Source organism: Lynx canadensis, chromosome C2 (assembly GCF_007474595.2).
Source record: "Lynx canadensis isolate LIC74 chromosome C2, mLynCan4.pri.v2, whole genome shotgun sequence".
NCBI lineage: Eukaryota > Metazoa > Chordata > Mammalia > Carnivora > Felidae > Lynx > Lynx canadensis.
This window is the reverse complement of record NC_044311.2, coordinates 127,922,718-127,944,562: the sequence shown is the minus strand read 5'-3', so window position 1 is coordinate 127,944,562 and position 21,845 is coordinate 127,922,718.

Genomic DNA, 21,845 nt, shown 5'->3' with positions numbered 1-21,845 from the left:
TCCTTTTCCAATGCCCCCCCCACCAAATTAAAGACCTGCATGAGATTTAAGAAATACATTAAATGTGTCTACTAGAATAGGTAAAAAATGAAACCCACATCTTTTCATTTGCTTACAAAGGACATTGCATCTGTCATGAGGCCAATCACTTTAGCTAAGATTATGGATTATCCACTATCCCTAACACACACACACACACACACACACACACACACACACACACACAGGCTGTTTTATGGCTATATATATTAAGTGTATATACACAGGGCAGTATAGACCTGAGCGCCCCAAATTCTGTTACACTACTTGTTATGAGTTGTACTTAATGATTTTGACCCTGTTCCTGTTAGTAATTAATGGAAGTAGAAGAGCAGGCTTCCTGCATAGAAATTATGAACAAACAAATTCCCAAATAGAGTCCCTTGTAGAATAGAAATTTTCAAATGTAAAAGATAAAGAAGAACTTGGCAAAAGCAATCTGTAAATTGGCTTTAAGAATCCACCAAGGAGTGGGGCACCTGGGTGGTTCAGTCAGTGGGGGTCTGACTTCAGCTTGGGTCATGATCCTGTAGTCTGTGAGTTCGAGCTCCGCATTGGGCTCTGTGTTGACAGCTCAGAGCCTGGAGCCTGCTTTGGATTCTGTGTCTCCCTCTCTCTCTGCCCCTCCCCTGCTTGTGCTCTCTCTCTCCTTCAAAAATAAATACACATTAAAAAAATTAAAAAAAAAATAAATGAATAAAAAGAATCTCTCAAGGAGTTTCTTCTTGCTAGTTGCTATTAACTCAGAGGAACTGCTAATAACCACTCTTATTCCCTGTTGATATGAGGCCTTAGCTGCTAAGATCCTATCAGGACATAAGCATTTAGCCTTATTTTGTACAGAGCAGATTTCTATTAGATTATGTGAGAATGTGTGAAATATAGTTAGGATTTTTCTTTCCTATGCAAGCTGCACAGGACAAGGGTGGGAATGAATATGTCTGCCTGTGTAGTCTGGAAATTCAAAGCTCCTTTTGTTAACTGATGGCAGAAGGGCAGAGGAGCTAACATTTGCTGGAAATTGTTTCACTTCCTAATTTTTTCAGCTCGAATTTAATATTGTCTCATAAAGACATAGGGGACATAGGGGATGTTCCTAGAATGGTGATTTAACCAAGTATTACCAAACAATTTAGCATTACTTTAGTATTGAATTACAAGCTTTAGAGTAAATCAGATCTCAATGATAAAACCATAAATGGTTTTATCTGTACTCAAATACATATATATATATATATATATATATATATATATATATATTTACATTCTCAACAATTCACTGGGCATAGACCTGGAGCTTTGTTTAATGCAAAATCTGGCCATGTGGAAAATATGGGCACTGAAGTGGAGAATATTTTTGCATTCTTCTATGCCAGTGTTGCCCTTTTCTGTCAAGATGCACATGCACTTGTCCACAATGGGAGCGATATTTACAAGCTGTATTTTACATAATTCCAGGGAACAAGTATCCACTCTTCCACCGAAAAGAATTCCCTTGGCGCTCCTGCTTGCCATTCTGTCCTGCTGGTTCGTTTGTTCTATTGTATATCCTGCAGAGTGATGCATTGCAGCATCTTTGCTGGTTGTAGCTGAAGTGGAGTCATCCATCATCCCAATCACTGGAACTGAGGACCTTATGGACTGGGAGTAAATTATGAAGCTATGAGGAAGGTGATCATTTTTGCAGAAACAGCTATTTTATGTTCCTGTTCTCTATACCATCCTTTCTTTCTTGTTTGGGAAAATGAAAGAGTAAAAGCCACAGGACCAGTTTGTGTCCTTTGGATTCACACCGAAAGAAGAAAATACAATCAATAAAAATGCACTTAACAAGCTTGAGATTGACTGGTCTTTTTCTTGTTTATTTTGAATTTCAGATGTGATTTTCTGTTGACCTGCTGTTAATGCCATATAGCTGTAGATTTCCCAGATTTAAGTGTGTTATAAATGGATAAACTTCACCACATGGGATGATTTAAACTGATTTGAGATCCAGTCTGGGCACTACAAAGGGAAAGTTGTCAATTATCCTAGTAAATTTCAGCCATGTGGAGTCAAAGTAGGTAAGTTATTCCTCTTCTACACTCTCTGCCCCTTCTTCCACAAGTGGAAACATCAATTAATGGTTGAAAACTTGCCATTTTGTTTCATGTAATTTACACCAGTCTTAATTTTATTCTAGTAAATCTAGAATTAGTTTAACATTGGAAATATGGAAAATATGTTTAAATAACTTCATTTCTGATATTGATTTGTTTTGGTTTACCTTTATTACATACCCACTGAATATTTTCTACTGGAAGAGTGTCATATTACTATTATGGACACTAATTCTTTCATAAAAAATTTAAATCTACAAGATGATTAGAGAAAGCTAAGTAGCTCACTTTGAAGACAGATTTTCTTTAATGTAAATAATGTGACAACACTTCGATGCAGTTCCTTTAAAGTGGCTTAAATAGTAAGACATGTCATATTTAATCAACAACTCAGTAAATATAATCTAAATTGATATTTTAAATTTGGAAGGTATACTTTTTTTATGGACAAGTAGACATTAAAGGAAGCATTCTAATTAAAAATTAAATACTAGGAAGAAACTAAATCTCAGTTACATCTGGTTGCTATATATGAGATAAATATTTAACACAAATTAAACTATGTGTGGTATTTTTGAAACAAATATTTACCTTTTATTTAGGATGACCACACACATATTTTTTGTACTATAGCTACTGAATGTTTATACAAAATGTCAACAGATGTAGTAGCAATCAAGCTATGGAAATAAAAGTTGGAAAATAAATTAAACTTTCTTTGTAGGGGTGGGGAGTGTTTTTTATATGAAGTGTAGCAAAGCAAGCTAATCTTACCATGTTTAAATGCAAATTTTATTGAGACAAATCAAAGGCAATGAACGGCAGGTATAATAGTTTCAGTCTAAACTGCTTTATTGGCTTCAGCTGTTGTGTTTGAATGAAGCCAGTCTCCTATACTTTATTGACAATAGTTTATGCCCAATCTTTCACTAAAGAAGAGAAAGTTCATTAACCTGAAGAACTCTTCCTTGCCAGTTAGTAAAATAATGAAAGAGGGACTCTGTTAAAAAATATTTTTGGTTTATTTTTAGTTAAAAAAATTGAAAATTTGAGTGTTTTACAGGAATTACAGAAGTACTAACTAAACATATATTGTTCTTGAGACACTCTTAAATGTTGCATCCATAATTTTCAGTTGGGTGGAGAAGGCTGTTCATCTAAGAGTATTTTGGATGGGGTGCTTTTAAAATTTGCGCAATGAGCCAAAATCAGACCCTAGATGGACAAGGTTCTAGAATTTCACACGTCCTTGTAATAAAATATTGTGACTCTTATTTCAAAGATAGATTTATAGGCTCGTATGTAACCTAGGTTGCTCAAATTTCACATGAATATCCAAAACCAGATTAAATTCATATGGTTTTCTGTATGGGATGAAAAACAGCTTTGGATGTACCACCTTCTTGTATCTGCTTTTACTAAAAACTAAATCACATAATCCATAGTTAGTGGCCTCTGACGCTGATGGAAGTGTCTTACTGATCTTTGTAAGACAGTTTCCAGGTCCACAGTATAATTTAAAAACAATTTATGTAATTGACAGAGTAAAAGATTCACATGTCATATCTTAGACAGCCATTTGGCTGACAAGTATTTGAACATGACTAAACTCTTCCAGTAATGCATTAATTCACTGCCGAAAGAATTGATACAATTCATTGTTGAACTAGTTTGAACTAGGGAGGCAAGTTTGTCTAGTCTTTGTCATATATATATATATATATATATATATATATATATATATTTCAACTATGTGGGATTATAAAGTACTGCACCTTAATCAGACAATCTAATGTTATTAAATATTGCTAGTTTTGAGCCCTATCATTCACTTAGAAAGTAATTTCCACATATAAGCTAAAATAACTAATTTAAAAGTTATAAAAATATGACAGAAAAAAACTGTAGTTTTTACTTCAAGCAAGCAAGCAAAAAAAATACTATTGCTCAACATTGTTTGACTTACTATTTCCTGCTTAAAATTCAGAAGTTTCACTTAGTAGGTTTCTTGTGCACAAGAAAATGTAACACAACTGTTTTGATACAAATCACAAAAGCATATGTGGTTCTTTCATCAATCCACTTGAAAATGTCTTCACAAAAATAGCCTTTAACTGTTACAAAATTTGATTTTATATTCCCAAAAGGAATCCCATTTTCTATCTGAAGAACATCGGGATTATTATTTCATAGGAAAGCAATCATTATGGTGCCTTTAGCACCTGTGACTGATTTTCTCCGTTTACATGTTCCTACACATCATTAATCCTTCCCTTGTGTACTGAAAGGCATATGGCATTAGTCAGTAGTGAATTAAAGATCTTCTGTTCGCTTCAAAGATAATTTTAAGGCCCTATATCCATGATGTAGAAAGTGTGTGATTATTCATTTTTAAAGCCTGCTGTGTAATTTACCTAAGGTTATTTTTTAAATTAAAACATTAAAATACATAGAACATAGGTAAGAAATGAAGTTCACTCTTACATAGCTGTACAATAACAAAGGATTTCTACCTTCCATTATTGAAATTTTGCTCAATAAAATATAACTTATGTAAGAATTGGTACATTTTATCAAACACAGTCTATTCAGCCCATTTTTTGTATTTGACATAGTCACCAAAAAATATAATAAAAAACAGACCGGCATTTGTGTTGAGCTTTTAGAAACAAAAATAACATTGAAAAACAATTTCAGAGATCTAAGAATACCTTTAGAACATCTATGAATGATCAAGAAATTTCCAAAAGCTCTATGTACAATGGCATACAAAAAGTTTTCATTTTGATCCCAGTAACTCACAGTGTTTAAGATCCCAAGCTAAATTTCCTCTGGATACTTCTTGATCTTTTTATGTGGTCTCTTATCTCTATTACTTTATCTGCTCCTACTCTGGTGAAATGTAGAATAAATCTGTCTCAAGGATCAGACAAATGAGTTCTCGGGACTTCTTTATTTTTCATTTCTGTGCAGTGATTTTTATAGTGCATGGAGCTGGAACCAATGTCAAGACTTGGTCAGCTGTTTTCATCTGTTTGTAGCTGAAAGGGCTAGAAGGAATATTGAGGATAGCGAAACAACACATTTAAGAGTTCAGGTGAGAAAATCACATTAGCAACCATAAAGAAATCAAGAAACCAACAATCTTGTGAGTCAAGATATGGGTAGAGCAACCACTAGAATTTAAGTTCTATGAAGGCAGGGATTTCCATCTGTTCTGTTCATGGTCATAACAAGAATAGAACATAGTAGGCACCCAATGGACATTTGTTTAATGAATCAATATGAACAGCACAAGAGCAAACAAAACATATAGCAGATAGTAACATAGAAGATTAGGTAAGAGAAGAAAGGCATTCCAAATGATGTAATGGGAGAAGAAATTTGCAAACAACATGTCAGAAAAAGGGTTAGTATACAAGATCTATAAATAACTTATTAAATTCAACACCCAAAAAGACAAATAATCCAGTGAAGAAATGAGCAAAAGACATGAACAGACACTTTTCCAAAGAAGACATCCAGATGGCTAACAGACACATAAAAAGATGTTCAACATCACTCACCATCAGGTAAGTACAAATCAAAACCACAATGAGATACCACCTCACACCTGTCAGAATGGCTGAAATTCAACAATGGCTAAAAATTGTTTCAACTCTGGAAGCAATAGATGTTGGCAAGGATGCAGAGAAAGGGGAACACTTTTGCACTGCTGGTGGAAATGCAAACTGGTGCAGCCAGCCACTCTGGAAAAAATATGGAGACTCCTCAAAAAATTAAAAATAGAACTACCCTCCACCAGTAATTGCACTACTAGGTATTTATCCAAGGGATACAAAAATGCTAATTAGAAGGGGCACATGAACCCTGATATTTATAGCAGCACCATTGATTATGGACAAATTATGGAAAGAGCCCAAATGTCCATCAACTGATGAATGTATAAAGAAGATGTGGAACATATATATACAATGGATATTACTTGGCCATTAAGAAGAATGACATCCTGCCATTTGCAACAGCGTGGATGGAAGTAGAATGTATTATGTTAAGTGAAATAAGTCAGAGAAAGATAAATATCATATGATTTCACTCATAGGTGGAATTTAAAAAGCAAAACAGGGGTGCCTAGGTGGCGTCTGATTCTTGATTTTGGTTCAGGTCATGAGCTCATGGTTTGTGGGATTGAGCCTCACATCGGACTCTGCACTAACAGTGCTTCTGCCCCACTTCCCCTCCTGTCAGAGGAGGTCATCCAAAGGACGGGATTATTGCCTGTTGACTTGTATGCTGGACCCAGGCAACTGGAGAGGCTCCTTAGTCCCTCCCCTGTCCCTGGAATATGAGTTCCACCTACTGTTCCCACAGTCTGAGCCATTTCAAATATGTATCCTTGAGAAAGTAATATGCAGTAGAGACCACTTAGGTTGAAAATGTCACTGGACCCCATTAAGGCCTCTATAAAAACTTTTAAGGTTTTGGAAGGCAGGTGGGAAGATCTATTCACCTTGATGCCACCCACAGAAAGCCTCATTTGTAAGTTCCCTTGCTAACTGAAGCTGCCACCTGCCAGTCTGGAGTGGTCTGCCTCTTTCTTTCTAAAAGAAAGATTCTTTCTTTTCTGCCTGATTCTCCATGTATGGGAGACAGTTCCAAATTTCATCTGGGGAAACTCTCAAGGTTGTGAACTAACAGGGACCCAGGTTCTTTCCATACTGAGCCTTGACCATCTTCTGAAGCCTCTTATTTTCTGTGACCAGTAGTACAGGGGGAAGAGATTGAAGAAAAGACAAACACTCTTTTTAACAGCTGTATCCCAAATGTAAGGTACTTTGGCTATCACATCCCATTTGGCTATCAGTCACATGCCTGTACCAAGGAAATCTGAGAAAGGTCGTCTGTGTGCCCAGTAAAAAGGGGAAACATATATTTAATGAGCAGCTTGTACATAGACCCTAGAGAACATAGAGAAAATGTTTGTGAGGATAAAAAAAGAAAAAAAAAAGGGAAAAAGAAAGGCATGTCCCTCTAAAACTTGTAAACTTGTAATAATTCAAATCACATTGACAAGAAAGTAGATAAAGAAACTGGGACACATTCACACAACTGGATAAAATGCAGCCATAAAAAGAAAGAAACTACAGCTAGATATGATTGCAGGAATGGACCTTTAGAAACAGATCAGGACAACATAATGGGTCCTGAAAGACTACAACAGTTGTATATATAATGACAGAACTCAAAAAAAAAAAATGCAACACGAATATCTACTTCAGCACACAATAAAACTAGAAAATCTAGAAAGTGGTAAACAGAATGAAAAATAGTGGTTATCCCTAAAGGAGACATAATGGGGTGGAATAGGAGAATGGCCTAAAGGTAGATGCAAATTATTGGAAATGGTCTAGTTTGAAGATTGGGTAGTGGGTTCATATTATTTTTTTATAGCTTACATATATTATTTATGTATTTAATAATGCATTACAACATAGAATATTAAAGCAAAAATATCAAAGTAAAACAAGCACATTAGATTTATTATTAAATATCGTATGATCTCACTCATATATGGAATTTAAGAAACAAAACAAAGGGGGCGCCTAGGTAGCTCAGTAGGTTGGACGTCCGACTTCAGTTCAGGTCATGATGGCACAGTTGGTGGGTTCGAGCCTCGTGTCAGGCTCTGTGCTGATAGCCCAGAGCCTGGAGCCTGCTTCGGATTCTGTATCTCTCTTTCTCTTTGCCCCTCCCCTACTCTCACTCTGTCTCTCTCTCGTAAACATTAGAGGGAAAAAAAAAAAAAAAAGAAACAAAACAGAGGAACATAGGGGAAGGAAGAAAAGAAAAAAGAGGGAGACAATCCATAAGAGACTCTTAACTATAGAGAACAAACTGAGGGTTGATAGAGGGGAGGTAGGTAGGGGATGGGCTAAATGGGTGATGAGTATAAGGAGGACACTTGTGATGAGCACCGGTGTCATATATAAGTAATGAATCACTAAATTCTGTCCTGAAACCAATATTATATTATATGTTAACTAATTTGAATTAAAAAAACAAAACAAAACTTGAAACAAAAACTGAAAAAAAAGAATTTGTTTATTATTGAACATTATGTATCTACTGAACATTTGCTAGTGGCAAATTTAACCAAATTGTTAAAGCTTTAGGACTTGCACTGCTAGTTATTTTAGAAATCTTGAAGCAGGATGAAGCAGCTAATTAGACTGCTGTGAATATCTGGTACTATATTTCATTTTTGCTTTAATTACTGTTATTTTGTGATTTATTTTGATTATAACACATTAGTTTTAGTATTAAGATTTGTTAGTACACTATTTTGAATAACTTGGAGCAAATTGTTTTTCACTCTATTAATGCATTTGGAAATGTAATTTTATTATTTCAAGGTAGAGATTCTTTTTCAATATTTAAAATTTTTAATGGGATGGAGAAGAAAGCAAGAAAAATACAGAAATGCATTTATATTAAACTCTTAATATATTTCATTAGGTGAATATTATTAAAAAGAAAATTTTAAAAAACCTCTTTGGAGCATGCTGATAAAAAGCTCACCTGTGAACTGTAGAGTTAATTCATACTGGAATAAAAAACCTAGAAATAATCTTTGGAATCATAAAGAAAGGCAAATAATTTACCAAGATCAGTGTTGCTCAGCCTGTGGACCAGTTATTGGACAGATCTTTATTATATTCAAACACCCTCCTGTGTATTCAACTTTGAGTCATAAAATCAGAAGATATTCTTGGTATATGTCTAAACTTAGGACTTCTGCTACTACCTCAGAGCCCTGTGTTATGTATTTTGTAGCCTTCAGTCTGAGACTCTCTAATTGAGAAAATGGTGGGGCCTGGCAGAAGGGAAAAAAAGAAGTTCACTTAACCTCTTTCCCTTTTCTTTTCTAATGTCATAGAAATGCATCTAGGTATCCGCTTACAGTGCAACATCAGGGGTGCCTGGACGGCTCAGTTGGTAAAGCATCAGACTCGGGCTTGGGTCACGATCTTGCAGTTCATCAGTTCCAGCCCCACATTGGGCTCTGCGCTGATAGTGTGGAGACTGCTTGGGATTCTCTCTCTCCCTGTCTCTCTGCCCCTCCCTTGCTCGATCTCCCTCTCTTAAAATAAATAAACAAAAAAAAAATAAAGTGCAACATCAGAGAAATAGCTCATAATCTAGTTAGTAATGGATGATTGATGAGACTATATTAGAGCATTAATGCAAGTGAGAGGTTTTTTTTAAAAGATTTAACACAAAGCTAAAAGCACCCACTTCCATTCCTGTTTATATTTAGTTATCATTTAGGTTTGAGCTCTCACAGATATGCACAGTGTTTAAACAACTTGTTTTGGCAAAAGTACATAAAAAATCTCAAGCAAATACATTTGCTTGGGGATGGTCATGATATTTTGACAAGTTGAGGATGGATAAATGTAAAACTGATGCAGAAACTGTGATGCCTGACAGACATTGGTGTTTGCTTCATTATTGTCATGGAAATTTTGTATAAAAATAAATTTGACAAGCTTTGTTATGTTTTGTGCAATTGAAAAACTTGTTTGTGTAATTCCTTTGATGATTAACTGACTGGAGTTTTAATGATGCCATTGAAGAGAAAAACAATGAAGCATCATTCCTAGCAACTGGTCTCCGCAGCATAGAAAATGATTTTCACATTTGGCAAATTTACCTTGAATACAGCTGTTGGAGGAACATAAAATTTGAATAGTTGGAAGAAAAATGAGATATGGAGCCTGGAATTTATAATGAATTATCAAATGTGAGTAATTGTACTCAGTTGAACCAAAACACTGAACTTCTTGAAGCTGACTCATCACTTTGATAATTTCCTTTTAAAAGCTATTTTATGCCTAATAAATCCATAAAACATGAAAATGCTATGAAATATAACCAGTGTTATTTCTTTCATTATAAAAGGAAGGAGTGAGCTTTAAAGTACATTTTCCCAGAAAACAAAATGTTTTCTCCATGATATAGTGATTACTACATTCTTGATTCTGTCTGCCTATTCATGGTTTGGCTCTACGAGGTAGCAACTGTGTATTCAGCAGTCATTCAAGCAAAATTTGATTCCCAGAAACAAGAGATGCACCAAAGAAAAAGAGCCTGAGAACAACTGCAGGATGAAGGGTGGAGAGAGAAGGAGAATCTTGATTTTTACTTTTGCTAATGTGCCAGTTATTCAGGGCCAGTTATCCAGAGCCCCTGATCTGTGAACCTAAGCTCAGCTGACATAAGTCTGTCTATCAGGGATAACCAGGGTGTCATGTTTTATCATAGCTAGAGGGGGGAAAGATCATCAATACTTGTTATCATGTCAAAGAATTAATGGAATTTACAAAATTGTTGCCCTTTTTCCAGAATTTACAATAAGGTCAGGGAGTCTTGTTTGATGTGGTTTTTAATTTTGATTTTCCCTCTCTACCTAGTGCTTATTGGAGCAAATAAGTTCCATGAAGTGGGAGGAGGGATCTTTAATTTTGGGGCACCCAAACCTTTATAACTTGTTTTCTTTGTCAGGAACATTAAGAAATAGACAAGATCTGGCACTTAGGGACCAAAATAACACACAGAAATTACAATCACATTGGGTGAATTTAATATTAGGGCATCAGTAAACCAGGGACTTTGGTAAGCAAAGATTCAAGAAAATGCAAGCCTCTTGAGCCTTGTAAAATTTGTGTTGCATTTTTAAAGTTTAATTGCATCTGTTTTATATTTATTTTTTAATATTTTGCATGTTTTAATGCATATTAATGAAATCATACTATAAATATTCTTCAAAAGCATGATTTTTAAGTTGTCCCTAAGATTTAGCCATATTGGTCCTTTTCACTGTTATTCATGATTCTTTCTGCTGCATAGTATCCATTACCTGGATATACCACAATTTATTTACCATTCTTTTGTAAATTCTTACAGATGTTTGAATGTGTCTGGTTGTTTTTCTAAAGTGAACAATGCTATTTGAATGCTCTCATGCTTTTTTTCTGGTTATATATAGGAGTTTTCCTGGTAAGGTGGCTCTCTCTCTCTCTCTCTCTTTTTAAAAGTTTTTATTTAATTATTTTGAGAAAGACACAGCCTGAGTGGGGAAGGGGCAAAGAGAGAGGGAGAGAGAGAATTCCAAGCAGGCTCTACACTGCCAGCATGGAACCCGATGTGGGGCTGGAACCCGATGTGGGGCTTGAACCCATGAAGCCATGAGATCATGACCTGAGCCAAAACCAAGAGTCAGACGCTTAACCAACTGAGCCACCCAGGTGCCCCTGAAGTGGCTTTCAATAATGTTTAACCATGGCACATAATATGAAATTTGTTTTACACAGTGAATAACAAAATTCTCCCCAAACAACAAAAATTATTCTGATTTGATGCAGCCTCATATTTTCTATTCTGTTGTATTATATTTATAATCTAACCTATATTATTTTAGTTTGTAAACATTTTGGTCTCTTTCTGAGGATCATGACCACAAAAGCATGAAAATTAAAGCACAACTTCATTTAACTGGCACATGAACTCAACTGAAGACTGGTTTACTATTAATCTCTTTGAGATTCCTCTTTCACTGAATTTGGGTCAGAGAACCATCTAATTTGTCCATGGAAACCATTGGTGTATCAAAAGCTCTCTTCCCTGACTTGCCTGCCTTCAAGCAGAATGAATTCTTTTCTCATTCCTCTTCCAAAGTAATAAATATCCTAGGACCTATCCTCCTCTATAATGGAATGGAGAGATATGGAAGAGGCTGATGCTCTGAGATTTTAACTGCAACTAGATATGCAAATTCAAATAGAAAGAGGAAGTAACATGTCCCTGCAGTATTTCCAATCTAGTTTTACCAATGATGTGTATTTAGATTCTCATTTGGCTTCTCATGTCCACTTTCAATTGATTGGATTTAGAATGGTTGCAAATTCCTTGACATTCCTTCCATTGAAAATTGGTGTTGGGGTGCCTGGGTGGCTTAGTCAGCTTAGCGTCCAACTTCAGCTCAGTTCATGAACTCAGTTTGTGAGTTCGAGCCCTGTGTTGGGCTCTGTGCTGACAGCTCAGAGCCTGGAGCCTCCTTTGGATTCTGTATCTCTTTCTGTCTCTGCCCCTCCCCCACTGATTCTCACTCGCTCTCTCAAAAATACATAAACGTTAAAAAAACCTGATGTCTAGGGACGCCTGGGTGGCTCAGTTGGTTAAGTGTCCAACTTCAGCTCAAGTCATGATTTCACGGTTCTTGAATTTGAGCCCCACTTTGGGCTCTGTGCTGACAGCTCAGTGCCTGGGGCCTCCTTCAGATTGTGTCTCCTTCTCTCTCTGCCCCTCCCCCACTCATGCTCTGTCTCTCAAAAATAAATAAAAACATGAAAAAATTGTTTAAAAAATGATGTCTATATACCCTCCCCTAGCAACTGAGTGGGAAAGTGATTCTATATGACTTCTGAGGCTATAGCATAACAAAGCCACGTGCCTTCTACTTTGTTCTCTTTGAACACTCACTCTCCAGATGCTTTCTCTTGGGTATCTCAGAGCCCAGTTGACAGTAAAACTGAGCCCAGGATTAAGTCTCTTATCCCAAGAAGGCTCCAGAATAATCTAGTACCAAAATACTTGAGTGATCCCCAGCTATTTGCGTCTGCTCAGCTGAGGGTCCAGAATCGTGGAGCAGAGACTAGACATATTTGCAAGACCCTATCTTAATCCCTGACCCACAGAACCTGTGCACATACCAGGTGGTGATTGTTTCAAGCCACTAAGTTAGAGATAGTTTGTTTTCCAGAAATAATGACTAGAACAGCTGGAGAAAAAGTGTGGATGAAGGGAAATCAAAAAAACTTTCCCCTAGTCTCCAACAATATGGTTAGGCATCAGATGAATCATACAAAGAAAAAAATTCCTGAGAAAGAGAATTATTAGATATGTATATCATTTTTAGGAGTTCTGTAGGTTTTATCTGGATCTAACCATTCAGGATAGATTATTAAAAAGTAAACCTCTAATATTTATAAACAGCTATTAGAGGGAATTTGAAAAGTCTTTAGGACTGTGATTGGGGGATGACTAAGGCCAGGTTGTACTAAATATCACCCACCTGACCAGTTCTGTGTCTGTGTCTTAGAATGTGAATATATGTATAATACAAAAATTTTATAATACAAAAATTATATATATAAGACACATGTACACATGCATACACAGACACACTTATTTAGAGAAAAAGGCAAATGGCCAAAAAAAAAAAATTTACATCAAAGTTTGGATTTAGTAATAGATACTCATCTTAAAAATTTAACATATATCCTAGATTTAGTGCAAACCACATACCATCTTATATTGTCTACATTTATATCTATATTTCTAAACAATTAGAATTAGTGTCTATTTGAGTTGAAGATCCAAGATAATTAAATATTTTTTATTGTATGTTACTGAAAAGTATAAACAGTTCAATAACAAGGATGAAACAAAAAAACTTAAAGGTAGAATGAGAAGCTGAGGTCATAGAAACCATATTATTCCCGTAACTTTATAATTAAAGATTTCCCCCTTTTTATGACAGAAAATTGGTTGCAAAATTTGTTCTGGAAATTTTATATATAATCTATGCCATTTCAGTGCCTAATTTAAGGAAAAAATTATCTTTGTACTGGTCATTAGGACTCTTAGTTTCAAACAATAAATACTAACAGGCACTAGCTTACGCAAGTGGGATCTTACTATGGTGCAAGAATACCTCACATAACTGACAACAGGTGTACATTTAACTCTCAGGAATTGCCTGGGAATGGGAACTTCAAGGCTTGTGCCTCTTTTTATGGCTGCTTCAATTTTCTCTCTCTCAAAATAAGCCTATTCTTATTTTCCTGACCATAAACACAGCAAATTAAAACAAACAAACAAACAATCAAACAAAAGGAAAACAAAACACAAAATAAAATCAGAGAAAACATGGCTGCTGATGAATCCTGAGCTGACATGTTGTACCCTTTAGCAGATTTTTCTTTCTCAATCCCAATTTTAATTTCCCAGGAAGTGAACCATAAGTATCTCAGCAAAGTGATTATCCTTAGGGAATAGAATCTGATGAGCCTGCCTGGCCTGGTGAGAGAACAAGGTCATGGTGTGTAAAATGTCTGTCCAGACTGTCCCTGGCCAAGCTGTGGAAGCAAAGGAAAGGTGGTCCCCAAAGATGGCATGGAAAGATGGGACCAAATGACTTCCCTGGAGGAATCTGTTATGAATATAAACACTTTGCCTTAAAACTGTAGAGAAAACCAATGAGTTATCAGAGAAACCATTGAGTTAAACAAGAGTGTTGTGACTCTACACAACACATCTACCAGTCACACTGATCCATTTGAGAAGCCTCAAAATAATAAAACATGTCTGTATTGTCTTGCCACATCCTGTTCCCTTTCCACTAGCTACATGGTTAACAAAGCATTACTGCCTAGCAGTTTATGTAGTAATGAAGGGGAGAACCCCACATAGGAGGGACACACCATGCTAGATTATGGTGGCCAATCTTTCAAGGCAGTCCTTCTAGATGAGCTTGAATTGAAATCACATTGACATTAGAGTCAGTTCAGGATAGCAGGCTCAGCAGAAGCAGCTGGGTGCCTGATAGGCAGAAGCATTTCCCTAAAGCCCAGGCAGTACCTGTTTCTGCAAAAATCACCAGTAGAGATGCTTCTGGATCAGTGCAGCTATAGCCAGATGCACAGAACCAGAGTTGTATAAGGAATGGGAATAAATTATATTTTAGGTCTGGAATGGCTTCTAAGGCCACTTCCTATTTTTTTCAAACTTCCCTGTATATTGTAAAAAAAAAAAAAAAAAAAAGCCCCAATTACCTGAGGATAACTAATGTGATTCTCTACCATCAAACTTTAAGCCTAATCGATACACTTCTCAGGATCCAAACTAATACTGAAACTGAGCAAGACTGAAATGATTTAGCAGTAAGTAATTTTGAAGGATGTTTTACTAGCAGTAATAATGAAAAAAAAAAAGTACTAGTAATAACAATGACAATAATACTAGCTACTTTTTATCGAGTGCTATATTCTAGTGGAGAGTACTTCAGGTATTAACTTAATCTTAGCCACACAATTTTCCTATGAGGTAAGTTCAACTTTTCATTTGCATTTTGCGAATGATGGATCAGGCTCAGAGAGGTTAAGTTTCTCAATATCCCACAGCCAGAAAATGATGAAGCCAAAAATGTGACTACAGAATCTGAGCACTTAACCACTTTGCTTAACTGCTTCTCCTATGGGATTTAAAAAATACACATAGTATTGAGAACAGATCGCAATTTTATTTTGAGAAACAGAGTAAAGTTCAATATAAAGACACTCGCATAGAAGACTCCCAGTAGCAAATGTGTGGTAACCTTTCCACATATTTTCTGAAATATTTGTCCTTAGATACTAATCCTAAAGTTTTTCAACATCTGGTTCAAATTATGCATTTTGCTTTATCTATAAAACTGTAAAATGTTATGTCATTAGCACCAAGCAAACATGTGTTCTTCATTATGTCTCATTCTATTCATATTGAAATAGTTATTAAAATAACATGACACAGTTTCTCTATTCTCTGTATTTGTGCTTTTTTAGTAGCAAATAAAGTGTTTTGTTGTTAGCATAAAAGGCCACATTGAAAATTTTGGAAAACTGCTTCTTTTATTTTGTTTTTGCAAATTATCAACTATGATAAAATATTAAAATGTTGTAACCCATAGTTATTAAAAACAATTCACACTCTAATAATAGTGTACTTCCAACTGTAATGAATTATTGTCTAAGAAAAATTGGAAAGCTTTTTAAGAAATAGCTTGTGTCTACCATTTTAGTAGTCTTAACATTGTGGGTCACATCCTTTTCTCTGAAGAAAATTTTCCTTTTTTGATTTTTTTTTTTATGTTTTATTCTGGTCCATTTACCTTTCTTCTCCTCTAACTCACTCTATCTTAGTGCAGTTGTTTTTCAAAGAACAGTCTGTTATACTAGATTTTTGATATTTTATATTCATCCAGGAAGACAAAAAAAGGTGTCACTTACTGTGATTTCATGATTGCACGTAGCCCTAAGGAATATGGCCCTGTACTGACACTTCTCGGATTCAGTTTTCACTCCAGTTAGTAGATATGTGACCTTGGGTGGGAAATCTAATGTCTTCATACTTCAGTTTCTCTATCTGTAGAATTTGGAGGATCATAATACTTTGCCCATAGGGATACTGAAAAGATTAATATGAGATAATATGAGTAAAATACATAGTGCGCTGTAAGCATTTAATCAACATGGAATGTTTACTTGAGCCCTGATTCCTCAACCATACTCCAATTCCATATTTCTCTTCTCCCCACCTTCCCAGCTCCAGACAAAATACTTACTGGTTGGGAATAAAGACTCAGTAATTAATAAGAATTGATAAAATACTTTTTAAGAAGAGCAGTGAAGTGATGTTTGGGGCATATAGACAGGAATACCTGACAGATGGCTGCCATGGTAATTTAGGCATGAAGTAGGGAGGGTCTGAACTAAGGAAATGGTAATTGATGTGGATGGAATGGTCTTTTGGAAATGAGCTTCAATGATTTTTAAGACTGCATGTGTAGGACAAGGGGAGAATAAATAAATAGGATTATTTCCAGTGGTTGGAATACTGAATAATTGCTTAACAATCCCCTTAGTACAGAGAAAAAAAGATTGTTGAGAGAGGCAATGAGGGCAATAGTGGAAGAGAGTGTTAAATTTAGTTTTGGACAGCCTAAGGGTGAGATTTATATAAGAAACCCAATCAATGCTACTCAATGCATGTATACACACACACACACACACACACACACACATATACATACACACATATATGTGCATATATATGCATACACATATATACTGTAGGTGTATATATATGTTTATATATATATATATATATATATATATATATATTATATACAAGTTCTAAACTATGTACATCTAAAACTCTATATACACTACTCCAAACTATTTCTTATATGGATACAACCATAGATTTATCACTTATTAGTACACAGATATGCATAAGATCACTTAGAAGGGAATTTGTAGAGTGAAAAGAAAACTGAACCAAGAAAAGAATGCTATATGACACCAACTATAAATAATATGTACAAGAAGAAGAGCCCAGAAAACTAATTGAGAAGGAATGTTCAGAAAAATTGAGGAAAATTTTTGAGATGCTGTTTCATGAAACACTAGTTTCCTGGGAGCCAGGAATGAGTACATTTCAAGAGTCAGGATATGAAGCAATCTAAGAAGACTATATGCCATTGAAAAGAGAGAGGATCCCAACTTAAAAGTGTGTCTGAGATTTGGCAATGTGGGAGACTTGTAATTTTCTAAGGACATTTTCCACTTGAATACTTGAAGCCACACTGTAGTGAGCTGAAAAACAAATGGGAATTGGAATGTGGTAAATACAGGAAGAGGAAAATACTGCTTCTAGACCCTTAGCTATGAAAGAGAAAGATGGTGTAGCTCTAGTAGATTACAACTATGTAAAGGTCAAATAAAAATTTGTGTTTATTTTTGGAGATGATGAAAATGTTTACTCCTTGAAAGGCACAATAGAGTGAGAAATTTAGAGCCACAGATGAATTATAGGATGATCCATAAAGCAAGATCCATGAAAATAGAGACGATGGGAAAGGAAAGATGGGGAAAGACCACACACACACACACACACACACACACACACACGGGGGACAGAGCGTATATCCATATATATAGATTGTAGATTATAGATTATACATCCAAATGCAAAAACCACATTTCTGGAAGCAGAAAAAGATCATTATGTTTTGGATTTCTAGATTGAAAAATAAAATAGTGTTATAATTTTTGAGATATCAAGAGAGAAAATATAATGAATTAAAAACTGGGCTGGAGAAAACTTTGGCAGAAAGAAACAGGAAGCATATGTAAAAACATAGAACCCCAAAAAGGTTCTATAATATTTTTTTTAATTATATGAAAGTAAACAAACATATAGAACCTAATATCTCCATTTGGTCCACTGGCTTACAATCTTGCACCAACGACCTGAGACCTGGATACTTGAGTGAAATAGATGTCTGTAGCTACTCATTCTTTCTGGACTTTATTTTGAATATTCAGTTCTTAATAAGAACTTGCAACTTTAGTTTGTGTTGATAATTGAACAATTATTTCAATCTTTTGTTAAAACTCTGTTGTTTGGGATTTATTCTGAAAATAAGTGGCCTAGCATGTTTTTTTTTGTTTTTTAATTTTTTTTTTCAACGTTTATTTATTTTTGGGACAGAGAGAGACAGAGCATGAACGGGGGAGGGGCAGAGAGAGAGGGAGACACAGAATTGGAAACAGGCTCCAGGCTCTGAGCCATCAGCCCAGAGCCTGACGCGGGGCTCGAACTCCCGGACCGCGAGATCGTGACCTGGCTGAAGTCGGACACTTAACCGACTGCGCCACCCAGGCGCCCCGGCCTAGCATGTTTGTATTTTACTTTGGGTAGGAAAATGAAAAGCAAACACCATAGTGAATATGGTCTTTGAAATTCTAAATCACCTAATGTTCATGCCCTTGTGCTCTGAAGTCTGTAAAAGTACTGATGAAAAAAATGGCAACATTTTGCAAACCATGGGAAAAAGTAAACCGATCACTTTAGGGCTCATACAATAGCTTTCAAAATTTTGTTTCATCTGAATGCTTCAGGTCAAGTCCCTTTATTAACATTATCTTTTTAAAATGTTTTTTTAATTTATTTGAGAGAGAGAGAGAGAGAGAGAGAGAGCGCACATGAGTGGGGCAGGGGCAAAAAGAAAGGGAGAGAATCCCAAGCAGTCTCCACGCTGTCAGCACACAAGCTCCAACTCACCAACTGTGAGATCATGACCTGAGCCAAAATCAAGAGTTGCCTGCTTAACCACCTGAGCCACCCAGGTGCCCCAACATTATTATCTTTAATTCTACATTATAGGTGTTTCCATTGAACTTTTTCATGTTTGTGGTCTTTTTTCTTCAACCTTTATTAATGCTATTCTAAACTTGGTAACTCCTGCAACCTGAACAGGTCCAGAAAGAAAATAATTGACAACAAACCAGTATTATGTGTCTTCAAGGATACTTATCCTGGAAGTATGAATGGGCCTAATAGCCCTTGAACTTAATGTTAAATCTGTACTTAGGCAACTGCGAACAAGACAAATGAAGCATATTTTAATATTCTGAATAATGCTTGATTTGAACAATTTGATTAAATATATTTGTAAAGTTCTCTATATTTAATTCAAAGATAGCATATACATGTTTATATATCATGTATTATATATAGTATACATATACACATATATGTTCATCAAATTGGTTATTTTTTGCTATTGGGAATGATTTTAATCTTTCTTCACATAACTTTTTCTAAGATTCATTAGGATTAAATAATAGTTTCCAACAAATTGAAGTGAGATATTTTAAGAGAATTAAGAGTTAAGTCAATAATATTTCAACCCCTTTCTAATGAAATTTCCTATAATGAATAAACTGGTAAACTAAAAGTAAATAAATAAATTAGATAGGTGATAGCTAGCTAGCTAGATAGCTACATAGACAGATAATAGATAGATAGATAGATAGATAGATAGATGATAGATAGATAATATTTTCAGATTCCCTTGAAGGTGGATTTCCTTGCAGTTATGGTTCTTCTAAGTAGGTACAGATACATGAACTTAGAAGGAGGAAGTGAGCAATGAAAAATATACAAAGAAGCAAGTATAGTCAGGGACTGGGAGATATTACTGCACTAATGCCTTATCTTCATCTTTAGTACAAGTTCTAATATACAGTTTCTAGCATCCTAAGTGCCTAATGCTCTGATGAGCAGAGTTGGAGCTTACTATCAAAGAGAAAAATATGGGACACCTGGGTGATCAATTGTTTTAAGTGTCAGACTCTTGATTTCAGCTCAGGTCATGATCTCAGCATTGTGGGATCAAGCCCTGTTGCATCAGCTCTACATGGGGTGGGGAGCCTGCTTAAGATTCTCTCCCTCTCTCTCTTTCTCTCATTCTCTCATTCTCTCTCTCTCTCTCTCTCTCTCTCTCTCTCTCTCTTTCTCTCCCTCCCTCCCTCCCTCTGCCTCTCTCTCTCTCTCTCCTCCTATACCTACCCCTGCTTGCACACATTGTCTCAAAATACATTAAAAAAAACGGGTGAGCTTTTCCTAACTTTTATTGTTGCTGGACTTATTGTAGATTATTCTTCTAGCACTCTAATAAACCTCTTTCTACTTAAACTAGCCAGAGAAAGAGAACAAAAGACAGAGGCTAATAATGAAAGATAAACTTATTTAGGCTAAAAACTACACTTGGATTAAAAAGAGTATGCCTTGTTGGTCCCTAAGGACATGAGGGTGGGTAGAGGAAGGCCAAATCCTAGAAGGAAGGAGGAAGGAGAAGAGGAGGTGGAAAAAGAGATGGAAAGAGTTGGGGGAAGCAATAAGGAGTTGCGGGCATTGCGATAGCCTCAGAAATGTTGGTGAAAAGTTTCCATCATATTAACTGATGCTGGTGATAAAAGAAGGCTGCCTTTAAATTTGGGGTCACAGGCTATTAGAACTTGCTTATAGCATTCAGATACTAACTGGATCACTTCTGTGCTCCATTACCTCCTGTAGTGTCAAATGCCTAGACACCTTACCCAGTTCCCTACCATCCTGCCCGAGTATCCCAAGACTCCTTAAGGTTGCCTACTCTTATTTGAACAACAGCAGTTCAGGTGTAGCCAAATCTCCATCTGGGATAGCATATCCCTTACGTTTTATCCATTTTATATTTATTCTCTAAACACAGACATCTTTGAGACCAATCTGTAGGTCCATATCTCATCATGCTTTCTTTTTCCTTAGGGAAATACTCTGCATTCATTATCTATGCCATCCTATATGTGGGTTGGTCTGAATCTTTAGCAGTTCTTTTCTCTTTCTCTCCAGCTATTTTAAATATCTGTCCTTCATAGGATCACCTCTAAATCTCCTCCACAAAGCCTTTCAGGACTACTCCAGCAGAGACTCTCTGTATTTATTGAATTGTATTTATAGCACCTATCGCCTGATCTACTTTTTTTTTTAAATATATACATATAGGCTGCTTCTTATTTTCTTAATGCTTCATTTTTTGAAGTATCATCTCATTCAGTAGACTGTAAGCCCCTGAAGGGTGGAGACAAACAATATTTTGATTTTCTTTGATGCACTAGTGTCATAAATAATGAATGAAATACGGTAACAATGACAAAATAATCATTCCACATGGACACTTGTCATGATGATTGGACACAAATAGACCAGAAGCATATTAAATTTTAGGCAACTGTGTTGCTGAAATCCCAAATGTTTGTCTCAAGGAGATATGACAGTTCAATTTACAAATAAATCTCTGGGCCTTTAAAATTGTAACAGTAGGAAGCAAGCCATGGGTTTTATACAACCCCCAAGAAGGGCATACTGTTCAATACTCACCTCGGATACAATCAGGAGATCTTGGGCAAGGAAAATTCTCTCAGAGGTCAAAGTCAGGGCCTTGGAGGAAAATGAGCAGGTGATAATCTATGCGAGAGATGAATCAAGGCCTATCATACT